Below are 11,082 nucleotides of genomic sequence, written 5' to 3' on the forward strand. Positions count from 1 at the left end.
AACAGATTGTTGTGGCATTAATGTTGAGTGTGTTAGTGAAGTTTGAGGTCCAGCACCAGAAGCTGGGATTGCTCAATGTGTTTACCTTATATGTGATTTGAAAGAAACTAGTATTTGTAGCCTAATTATTTATCAAAAACATATTTTCAAACTATTCTAGCCTATTACTAAACTTATGATTTTGTATTATACAATTGTTTGTATTGTTGTTTGCCCGTCCCCCTATTTTGGTATGCCTCTGTAAATGATCAAGACCGATGATGATGATGATGATGATGACGATGATGATGATGAATGAGAGGTATCTGATGATGACCCTCATGTGGCCCCCCCGGCCGACTTCAGACTGACCCAAAGACGACTCGGCGACCTCTGAACATGTAGCCAGCAACTTGAGCGGATGGATTTATGGATTATCAATCAGCTTCATAAAGACGAATGGAGGACGTTATGAAGTCAGTCAGAGGCTTCTTCTATACTGTCTATGGTAAGTCCCACACAGCAGTCTCCTTCCTTCGGGTTAGGCAATAATCATCCGGGGCACTATCCACTCGCCGTAGCCGGATACACAAACACACACACGGTTCCGGCGTCCCGTTGCTAACTTACAGCTAGCTTATGCTAACGTCTGTACTGTTGCTACTTTGGCTGTTTGGGGGCGAACAAACAAACGACCCCGCGGTCACATTCACCGGAATGATACTAGGAGAAAACTACGCATCGCTGTGAGAAGGAATATGGCGTTTGATATCGGTTTTGTTTGTGTTTCTGCTAATAGACGGTTGCAGGTGGACTGGTGTTTACATGGTCCGTGGGAGCTGGAAGTCCGCAGGTTGGTCTTTGCCCATTGTATTCATGAACATTTCCACATTCCGGTGCTAATGCAAACTATAAATGTAACTATAACTATACATTACATAACCGTTGATTATTGTTGTATGCTTTTTACTTTGACAGTCAGCTGTGTGGCGGCTGCAGTGCTTTGATTAGTCTCCTAGCTGCAGATCTGCAGCCTCAATAAATGTCATCTGGGAAGAAGAAGAAGAAGAAGAAGAAGAAGAAGAAGAAGAAGAAGAAGAAGAAGAGGAGCCTTGTAGAGACCAGCTGAAGGAACATCTTCTCTGAGCTGAAGCTCTGAGGTAGGACATGCTTTCTCTCCGGATTAACAGCTGCTGGCTGTAATGTTGACGGATTGAGTTGATTTGAAAGGGTCAGGTCACACAGAGTCCAGAATCTCAAGGTCAGTGGTTAAGTGTTTGCAGGAGCTTGTGGTAGAGATATTTCCAGTGGCAGAACTGTTACCTTGTGTACGTTAGAGCCAGGCTGTGTTGTGTTGTTTCTGCTGAAGAACTATAATCCGACTATGTAGTGATAGAGCAGAGTGTAAACTGCTGTCCTCCCTGTGTTCCATCTTCTAAAACCTGCTGGTCAGGTGGCTGCCTCGGTGTTGAGAAGGTTGGAGTTTGAAGCCCTCGGCAGGTCTGCTGGGTTTGAAGGAGTAAACACACAAAGCAGTGTGTGAAATGTTTGAGAGAACGTGTGCTGAAGCTGAATGTTGTGTCAGCTCCTGACACCGATGGCAGCGTTAGTTTTAGAGTTGTCGGTAAGCTGTCAGAGAGGACGTGTGAGTGTGGTAGGCTTGGTGGTGTAGTGCTGTTGTTAGTTCTCATCAGTCTCTGACAACGTTTAGCCGGCTCCATCTTCTCCACTCAGATGGGTTTAGAGTTTGACGTTTTGTAGACAAAACACTGAAAATAATGCAGCCGAGTGTGAAAGTAGATTTTCGAAGTTCTTTCTGGTACTTGTAACCCCAACCTTCATCGCTTAGTATTGTTCTCCTCCCGCCCTCAGCTTCACGCATCCCTGAACACACACGTTGCATTTTTTTACGCCTGTATGGCATAGAAATAAATTAAAAATACTTGGCATCATGTATATAAAATCCTTTATTTAAATTGTGTAAGTTCCACAGAATGGTTTGTGAAGGTTGACAGATCTTTTAAACCCACACCACTTTGCTGGTAATTTGTCAGCCAACCACAAAACAGTTTGGAATTGACCGGTGCAGATGACACCATTTGTGTGGTTTGGTCGTCGAAACATTAAATACTGGATCATTAAATCAAACGCACCCTTCCAATCGCTGTGTGTGTGTTTAGTGAGTAAAGAAGTGCGGTCGCCCACCATTATTACGCCAGAGTTCCAGAAGTAGCGGAGCTTGTTGGACCTGCAGTCCGTGGTGTTGGAATAAACCGAAGATCAGGAAACATGACAACTTATTTTGTCGGTCATTTTATTTGGGAGATTTTTGCCATAAACGACCCACAGCACTGAATATCAGGCAGTCAGCTGTAGGAGAAGTTGACGTTAGCCAGCAGTAACTAAACAGCTTTGGACAGGCGGTTCCTCCAGCATGGATTAAAAACCCACAGGTCAACCACTGACCCTGGAACAGTTTAGAAGCAGTTGATAAGAAAACTACCTGTTGTTTATCTCAGCAGATGTCTTTTCTTGTTGGAAGTGTGATGGTGACTGGTTGTTGTGTGTGGGTTTTGGCAGGCGGCTGCTGTTCCCACTTCCGCGCGTGCGGGACTGAGTCGTTTAGCGGCACGGGGTATCGGAGCCCTTTCCCCCCTGGTTTATTTATTTATTTAATTAGTTTATTTGTCAGGGACAATGTACAAAATACATTAAACTTACAAAAAGATGTTTTGTACCAGAGTTAGCTAATGCTAGTTTCCATCTGCAGTCCCCATGATAGGACCAGCTAACGGTTGCAGCCCTAATATTAATACGTATCACAGCTTTCATCATTTCCGGTCTTTGTTGACCTTAGGGTGCAGCTCAGACACTAAATGATGTTAACAAGACAGGGCCCGTCCTCTGCTTGGGAGCTACAGTTCTCAGCACTAGTAGCTAGTGTATTCCTCCTTAAGGAAAAGAAATGGACCCAGATGTATTGAAGCAGAACAATCCAATAAACTCTTACTTTCTCTTGTTTTCTCCCCAGATGAGTGCAGAGTTTCCGGACCACAACGGAGAAGTTCCTTCACTCCATTCATGCCGCCTTCTCTCCGTACTCACTGTATACTCATAGTATTGTATGTCATGAAATAATTTAATAAAAAAGTAAGTAATAGTACGTATTATGTCAAAAAAAAAGCTCAGAAAAGTCATACATGTCAAAAAGTGTTATTGCATTGTTATAACACTGTTATAACATGTATTATGACAAAAAAAATCTGTTAAAAAGTGCTATTACACAGTTGTACACAGTACATGCCATAAAAGTGGATGTAAATAATTTTTTCGTCCAAAAAAAAAAAAATTTTGATTTTTTTTGTTCTTAAATTAGAATCTTCTCTTCTCTGAGATGTCCTACTCTGGTCTCTTCCTGGCTCTGAGATGTCCTACTCTGGTCTCTCCCTCTTTCTGAGGTGTCCTACTCTGGTCTCTTCCTGGCTCTGAGATGTCCTACTCTGGTCTCTTCCTGTCTCTGAGGTGTTCTACTCTGGTCTCTGCCTTACTCTGGTCTCTGCCTGTCCTTGTCTTAATACTCTCCTACTCTGGTCTCTGCCTGTCCTTGTCTTAATACTCTCCTACTCTCTTCTTGCCTGCCTGCACTTGCTTTCCTAGCCTCTCTTTCCTATCTGGGGGGCCTATCTAAGTGTTTGTACATACGTTGGCAACGAGCCGGTCTTGAACACTCGACCCTGGGCGCCTTAGAGTTGAGCACAAACCAACTTTGCTACCTACGCAAGTACGCACGGGACAGTTCTCCGGGTGTATTTGTCTTTGTCATTCTGGGTGTAAAGCTCAAAATAAATTGTCTATTCCTGTATTGGAACCCATAACCTTTGTGTCTCCCAACCAGCGTTCCATCACACTGAGCTATTAGATCTAATCAGTGAGCAAGTGGTTAGTTGTATATTTGTCTTTGTCATTCTGGGTGTAAAACTCAAACTAAATTGTCTAACTCTGTATTGGAACTCATAACCTTTGTGTCTCCCACCCAGCATCTCATCACACTGAGCTATCAGATCTGTTAACAAGTGGCATGTGTTTAGTTGTGTATTTGACTTCTTCCTTTTGAGTGTTGGACCTTAAAATTTAGTTTGCCATAAAGGAGTTGAACCCACAACCTCCTGAGCAGATCATGCAGGTATTATCATGCTGAGCTATCTATGACACTGGGAGCTTTCTGGTTGGAGGTTGTATTTAATGTTCACATCACTGAGGTGAAAAATTAAAACACTCTTCTGACTGAACCGGGATTCGATCCCTCAACTTCATCCTGTCACATCACCATCTTATCGTGGTGAGCTATTCCTCAGGCTGGAAATTTTTTTTCGTTCTATTATTTGTTCTTCACACACATCTTTTAGCCAGACAGGAGAGCCGGGGTGAGGAGGGGGAGTTCTGATCTGATGCTAGATCACATCCACTAGACGTGTCCATGTAAAAAGGACGAGCCTGGTGGCCTGCCTTATATTGCCTCTGATTACCTTGTCAAGCAGTGGTGTGGGGTCCTTTGTTACCAGCCAAACAAGGCGTTTCCACTGTTAAAAAAACTTAGCCTCCACAGGATGGTTTATTTAAAATCCCACTGGTCCCTTCTGCACAGCAATACAACAAAACATTACTAAAAAAGACTAAAAAAACACAACTCTCTTGCAACAGGTCACAGCCCCGACTTGTCTTTCTTTGTCCTCCTGTTTGTCTACCCACACACCTGTTTCCCGTCCACCTTTAACAACCACATCATTAGATCCTGTGGCCAATCATGAGCTGTGTGTGTGTGTGTGGTCCAGGCAATCACAGCTGCTTCTCATAATCCCAGTCTAGGGGTAGATGCTAGATCAGATGCACTAGACGTGTCCATGTCGAAGGACGTGCCTGGGGGCCTGCCTTGTATTGCCTCTGATTTGGCCCGAACCTAACGACGTCACATCTAGTGGATGTGATCTAGCATTTACCGGGAGGCATCAGCCTGTCTTGCTGAGCCACTTCTCTCTCTATAATGAACATTAAAAGGACCATGTAAGTGCCAATTCGGACCAAAGCTTGTTTTCATTCAATAAAGGTTTCATTCATTCACTCATTAATTCAGTCATTCAGCCCTCCCACTCCTGAAAGTTTTCATTATAAGAGATAGAAGTGGCTCAGCAAGACAGGCTGATGCCTCCCGGTAAATGCTAGATCACATCCACTAGACGGGACGTCGTTAGGTTCAGGCCAAATCAGAGGCAATATAAGGCAGGCCACTAGGCACGTCCTTTGACATGGACACGTCTAGTGGATGTGATCTAGCATCCTTTTGTCCCACACAGCATTCAACTGCTTATTAACAAGCTCTGACCACATGGACTTGCATGGTGCTTTGAATGTTCATTACAGAGAGAGAAGTGGCTCGTCAGGTAAATGCTAGATCACATCCACTAGACGTGTTGACGTGGTGAGGATAACAGGGCAAGCCAATCAGAGGCAATATAAGGCAGGCCCCCAGGCACGTCCTTTGACATGGACACGTCTAGTGCATCTGATCTAGCATCTACCCCTAGACTGGGATTATGAGAAGCAGCTGTGATTGCCTGGAACACATCCCCCCCCACAGCTCATGATTGGCCACAGGATCTAATGATGTGGTTGTTAAAGGTGGACGGGAAACAGGTGTGTGGGTAGACAAACAGGAGGACAAAGAAAGACAAGTCGGGGCTGTGACCTGTTGCAAGAGAGTTGTGTTTTTTTAGTCTTTTTTAGTAATGTTTTGTTGTATTGCTGTGCAGAAGGGACCAGTGGGATTTTAAATAAACCATCCTGTGGAGGCTAAGTTTTTTTAACAGTGGAAACGCCTTGTTTGGCTGGTAACAAAGGACCTCACACCACTGCGTGACAAGGTAATCAGAGGCAATATAAGGCAGGCAATATAAGGCAGGCCACCAGGCTCGTCCTTTTTACATGGACACGTCTAGTGGATGTGATCTAGTATCAGATCAGAACTCCCCCTCCTCACCCCGGCTCTCCTGTCTGGCTAAAAGATGTGTGTGAAGAACAAATAATAGAACGAAAAAAAATTTCCAGCCTGAGGAATAGCTCACCACAATAAGATGGTGATGTGACAGGATGAAGTTGAGGGATCGAATCCCGGTTCAGTCAGAAGAGTGTTTTAATTTTTCACCTCAGTGATGTGAACGTTAAATACAACCTCCAACCAGAAAGCTCCCACTGTCATAGATAGCTCAGCATGATAATACCTGCATGATCTGCTCAGGAGGTTGTGGGTTCAACTCCTTTATGGCAAACTAAATTTTAAGGTCCAACACCCAAAATGAACAAGTGAAATACACAACTGAACACACATCATTTGTGACAGATCTGATAGCTCAGTGTGATGAGATGCTGGGTGGGAGACACAAAGGTTATGAGTTCCAATACAGAGTTAGACAATTTATTTTGAGTTTTACACCCAGAATAACAAAGACAAATATACAACTAACCATTTGCTCACTGATTAGATCTAATAGCTCAGTGTGATGGAACGCTGGTTGGGAGACACAAAGGTTATGGGTTCCAATACAGGAATAGACAATTTATTTTGAGCTTTACACCCAGAATGACAAAGACAAATACACCCGGAGAACTGTCCCGTGCGTACTTGCGTAGGTAGCAAAGTTGGTTTGTGCTCAACTCTAAGGCGCCCAGGGTCGAGTGTTCAAGACCGGCTCGTTGCCAACGTATGTACAAACACTTAGATAGGCCCCCCAGATAGGAAAGAGAGGCTAGGAAAGCAAGTGCAGGCAGGCAAGAAGAGAGTAGGAGAGTATTAAGACAAGGACAGGCAGAGACCAGAGTAGGAGAGTATTAAGACAAGGACAGGCAGAGACCAGAGTAGGAGAGTATTAAGACAAGGACAGGCAGAGACCAGAGTAAGGAGAGACCAGAGAAGACAAGAGCCAGGCAGAGACCAGAGAAGGACACCTCAGAGCCAGGAAGAGACCAGAGTAGGACACCTCAGAAAGAGGGGGAACACCTCAGAAAGAGGGAGAGACCAGAGTAGGACATTTCAGAGAAAGGAAGAGAAGATTCTAATTTAAGAAAAAAAAATTTGGATTTTTTTTTTATGGACAAAAAAATTATTTACGTCCACTTTTATGGCATGTACTGTGTACAACTGTGTAATAGCACTTTTTAACAGATTTTTTTGTCATAATACATGTTATAACAGTGTTATAACAATGCAATAACACTTTTTGACATGTATGACTTTTCTGAGCTTTTTTTTTTTGACATAATACGTACTATTACTTACTTTTTTATTAAATTATTTCATGACATACAATACTATGAGTATACAGTGAGTACGGAGAGAAGGCGGCATGAATGGAGTGAAGGAACTTCTCCGTTGTGGTCCGGAAACTCTGCACTCATCTGGGGAGAAAACAAGAGAAAGTAAGAGTTTATTGGATTGTTCTGCTTCAATACATCTGGGTCCATTTCTTTTCCTTAAGGAGGAATAAAAGACACCGAGACACTAGCTTGAGCTACTAGTGCTGAGAACTGTAGCTCCCAAGCAGAGGACGGGCCCTGTCTTGTTAACATCATTTAGTATCTGAGCTGCACCCTAAGGTGTGGTTTTCTGACGAATGTTGTTTCCAAAATGTTTCCATTTTGAAAGTATTGTCAACATTCACAAACTATTCTGTGTTACTTATGCCATTTAAATAAAATATTTTTCATACATGTTTCTAACTTCTTTCTACACCAAACAGGTGTTAAAAAATGTAACGTGTGTGTTCAGGGACGCATTAAGCTGAGGGCGGGAGGAGACCAATATGAGATGTGACAACAGCGCTACATCACCAGGCCTACCACACTCACAAGTATTCTCTGATCTTAGCAACAACTCTAAAACACAAACAGGGGTCAATCATCCACTGTAGAAAGTAACTTTCAGTACGTCCAAAAATATTTAAATCCCTGAGTAAACTGATTTGCCATCAGTCCATTTTATCCACATCCTAAAATGAGATAACTCTGGTTAACAATAACATATGTGCTGCCATTGGATAAATTCATATCCAATATGAGCGCAGTGATCTTTGTGCAGTGCACTCACCGCCTTGTGCTGCAGCTCCTGGGTCAGCTGGTCGTCCACCTCTGGGCTCTTGTGGTCCTTGTGATCTGCTCGCCGCTGACTCATCATCCTGGAGAAATATTAATAATGGAAATGAAGTCAGTAATATGAAAGAGTTTTAAAGCAACTACTAGTTCAGTCATTTTGAGTGAACAATTATTTATTGACGTGTGCCCAATAAAAATGGTAGGTGGTAGGTCATAAGTCTTTGGCGATTAGACCCCATCAACACGTCATCAGATTCCCATTGTGATGTCATCACATTTAAAAAGGTGCAGTAAGCGATGCTGGCCAAAGACTGTTGATATTTGTACTCAACTGCCAAACAAATACAACCCCCCCCAGATTCACTGACAGATAACTACTGGCCAGTCGGCACATTCACATGCTGCCCCCCCAATGCAAAAATAAATGCTATAATGAGAGCTGACAAACATTTACATATTGAAAGCAAGAATGTGATTGGCTGATAGAGATTGTAGCTAAACCTGGTTAGTTTAACCTAAAGAGTAAACACACCCTAATAAGCTGATTATGTGAAGCAGGTGGAGAGGGAGAGGGAGGTGAAGGAGAATTGGTGAGTAACATAAGATAGTCTTCATTAGACGTGCACACTCCTGAATGTATACAAAATGTATGCCGTGTATACACTGAACTGCTGCAGTATATGTGCTCTGTTGGTGGTATTAAAGACTTTGCTTTGGACACTAATTTAATTTTAATTTAATTTGTACTGTTTATTGATCCCCAGTGGGGAAATTACAATGTATTTATAATGTTTGTGATGTCATTCTTTTAGAGATACACGTTTGAAGATTTTGAGACATGGCTTTAAACTATGTTGAACTATCAACATCATTATGAGGAGCTTTTGATTCTTGAGATGAGTCTTCCTTAAGGTGGGCATAAATTCCCATATTAACTTTCATAGCAATCCATGCTATAGATATCATAGATATGATATGAAGGATGAGTGAAATATCCCGTGCAAAAAAATATTTAGTGAACACTTCTGGTGTGACTCAAGGCTGCAGGGTCCCTTTAACATTGTCTAAAATGTCACATTCCTGTACAGTACTTAGAGTAAAAGTATGCACCAAACTACCATTTTGCTGTCCAGAACATTCAGAGAAAGAGCAGAGACACTATTTCCCAGCCTGCTCCTTAAACCCTCTTTCTCACCCATCACCACTTAATGACTTCTTTAAATGTCACCGTGGAGGGTGCTGTTATATATACGTCAGATTAAAATCTCATTAACTCTGAATGAGGTCCTCCACCGGTTCCTTACACTCCCTTCAAAGAAAATGGGACGGTGAAAGCAGCATTAAAGCAGAGGATTTACCCACAGCCAATCCATCTCGTAGCCCTGACTTGTCAGAAAGTCCCTCGCAGCATCAGAGACGGTGACGAGCCCCGGGCAAGCTGTGGTATTTCAGTCTGTCGGCCAGCGAGGGGGTGACCTGCCCTTTCCATCACCTCGCTGCTGAGGATTCCTCCACTCCTCCATCCTGCCTTTTGTTTTCCTCCTGAAAGAGGGAATGGAAGAAAAAGACTGAGGCTAAAAACAAAAGACACAGTACAGCAGAAACATATTTGACTTTCTGTCCCTGCAGGGTCTGCTGTGGCGGTCCTTCCTGTGATCTCTGACCCAGGATAAGCCCTACAGCTGCAGCTCATGCTCGCTGTGGGCTGAACGGTGACATTTGCCTCTATTCAAATCAACCTGAAATACATGCATTCCTTTTAAACAAATATGCACACATCATCCACTTCTAACGGCATTGTTGTTGCCAGGGGAGACGTGTGCTCTTTCATTGTCAACATATGCAAATACAGCATATTCAATCAGTTAAAGATGATGGATATTATTTACATTATCTACATGTCTTCTTTTTATAAAGAGAATTCGATATTGCTTTATCTTCTTCAACAGTATTTGTTTGGTCTAAAAACAATCAAATATTTAAAAAAAAAGTACTTGATGTAAAAAAAACCCACCAGAATCAGCTTGCTAAATGCAGTGTTTAATGTGTGCACTTATATTCTTCTGTATGTGTGTGTGTGTGTGTGTGTGTGTGTGTGTGTGTTTTGTCTTGTGTTTTTCCTTAGCTTAGCATAACAACTGTAAACAGGAGAGCAGTTAATTAGAGGTGACGGTAGGGAGGGGTTGTTTCTGTTTACACTACACTCTTCTGCTAAAACTGTTGGCTCTCACTGATATTTTCCTTGATTTTCTACTTAACACTTAATCAAATCTGACATATGTTTAGATTCATTGTGACTTACTCTTCCTCAGAATAGCATTATCTTCCATGTCCATCGCAAGTAAACGTCCGTAAATCCGCGAAGATATCACAGGGGAAAAAGATGCTCCTTAAAACTCTCGAACTTGCGTTCAAATCATCACGTTTTTAAGTTGAATTCAGTTTTCAAAGTATCCCAGTGTTGCTTGTCTGTAAATCCATGGCTACATGCAATAATGAACTACTAATAGCTAATTCGGCATACTTTATAGGGTGCCAATCTTTCAAAAATGTGAACAAATATCGCAAAACGTGGCTCAAGTTGTAGCCCACAGCTGACTCGCTACCACAGCAACATTAGACTTCCTGTTGACATCCCCGAAGATCCCTAAATTCCGGAAACTGTAGTTCCCAAACCTTCAACATGTCAAACTATTCCTTCAAGAATTCAACCATCTGTACTTAATACATTTTTGTATAACTATATTTATATTTTTAGCCTATTTGTTTATCTATTATTTATACTTTTATAGATAACTAATTATCCATATATTCTTGCAGCTTGCAGGACACAACGTTCATCTGATAGACTCTAACGCCCTCTGTTGGCCACATATCCACATATCCAAAGAATTTCTAATATAGACCGTAGACCGGCTTTGACATATCTAATGTCAAACGTTGTTCATTTTTGCACAAATA

The 11,082-nt window shown here is 42.2% G+C and overlaps 2 long non-coding RNA genes across 3 annotated transcripts; one reads left to right on the forward strand and one right to left on the reverse strand.

The window, feature by feature from the left end:
* Positions 1–522: 522 nt before the first annotated feature.
* LOC114551038 (uncharacterized) lies at positions 523–3,839 on the forward strand. The gene is made up of 3 exons (XR_003691802.1): positions 523–832; positions 958–1,139; positions 3,011–3,839. It is a non-coding gene; the product is annotated as an uncharacterized LOC114551038 (long non-coding RNA).
* A 3,457-nt stretch (positions 3,840–7,296) lies between these two features.
* LOC114551048 (uncharacterized) lies at positions 7,297–10,755 on the reverse strand. 2 transcript variants are annotated; one of them, XR_003691816.1, is made up of 4 exons: positions 10,424–10,755; positions 9,484–9,663; positions 8,117–8,204; positions 7,297–7,428 (listed from the first exon to the last, which is right to left on the reverse strand). It is a non-coding gene; the product is annotated as an uncharacterized LOC114551048 (long non-coding RNA). The 2 variants fall into 2 exon arrangements; XR_003691817.1 differs by having other exon boundaries at positions 9,480–9,663.
* Positions 10,756–11,082: the final 327 nt, after the last annotated feature.

The sequence above is a fragment of the Perca flavescens genome, chromosome 24 (assembly GCF_004354835.1).
Source record: "Perca flavescens isolate YP-PL-M2 chromosome 24, PFLA_1.0, whole genome shotgun sequence".
Lineage (NCBI taxonomy): Eukaryota > Metazoa > Chordata > Actinopteri > Perciformes > Percidae > Perca > Perca flavescens.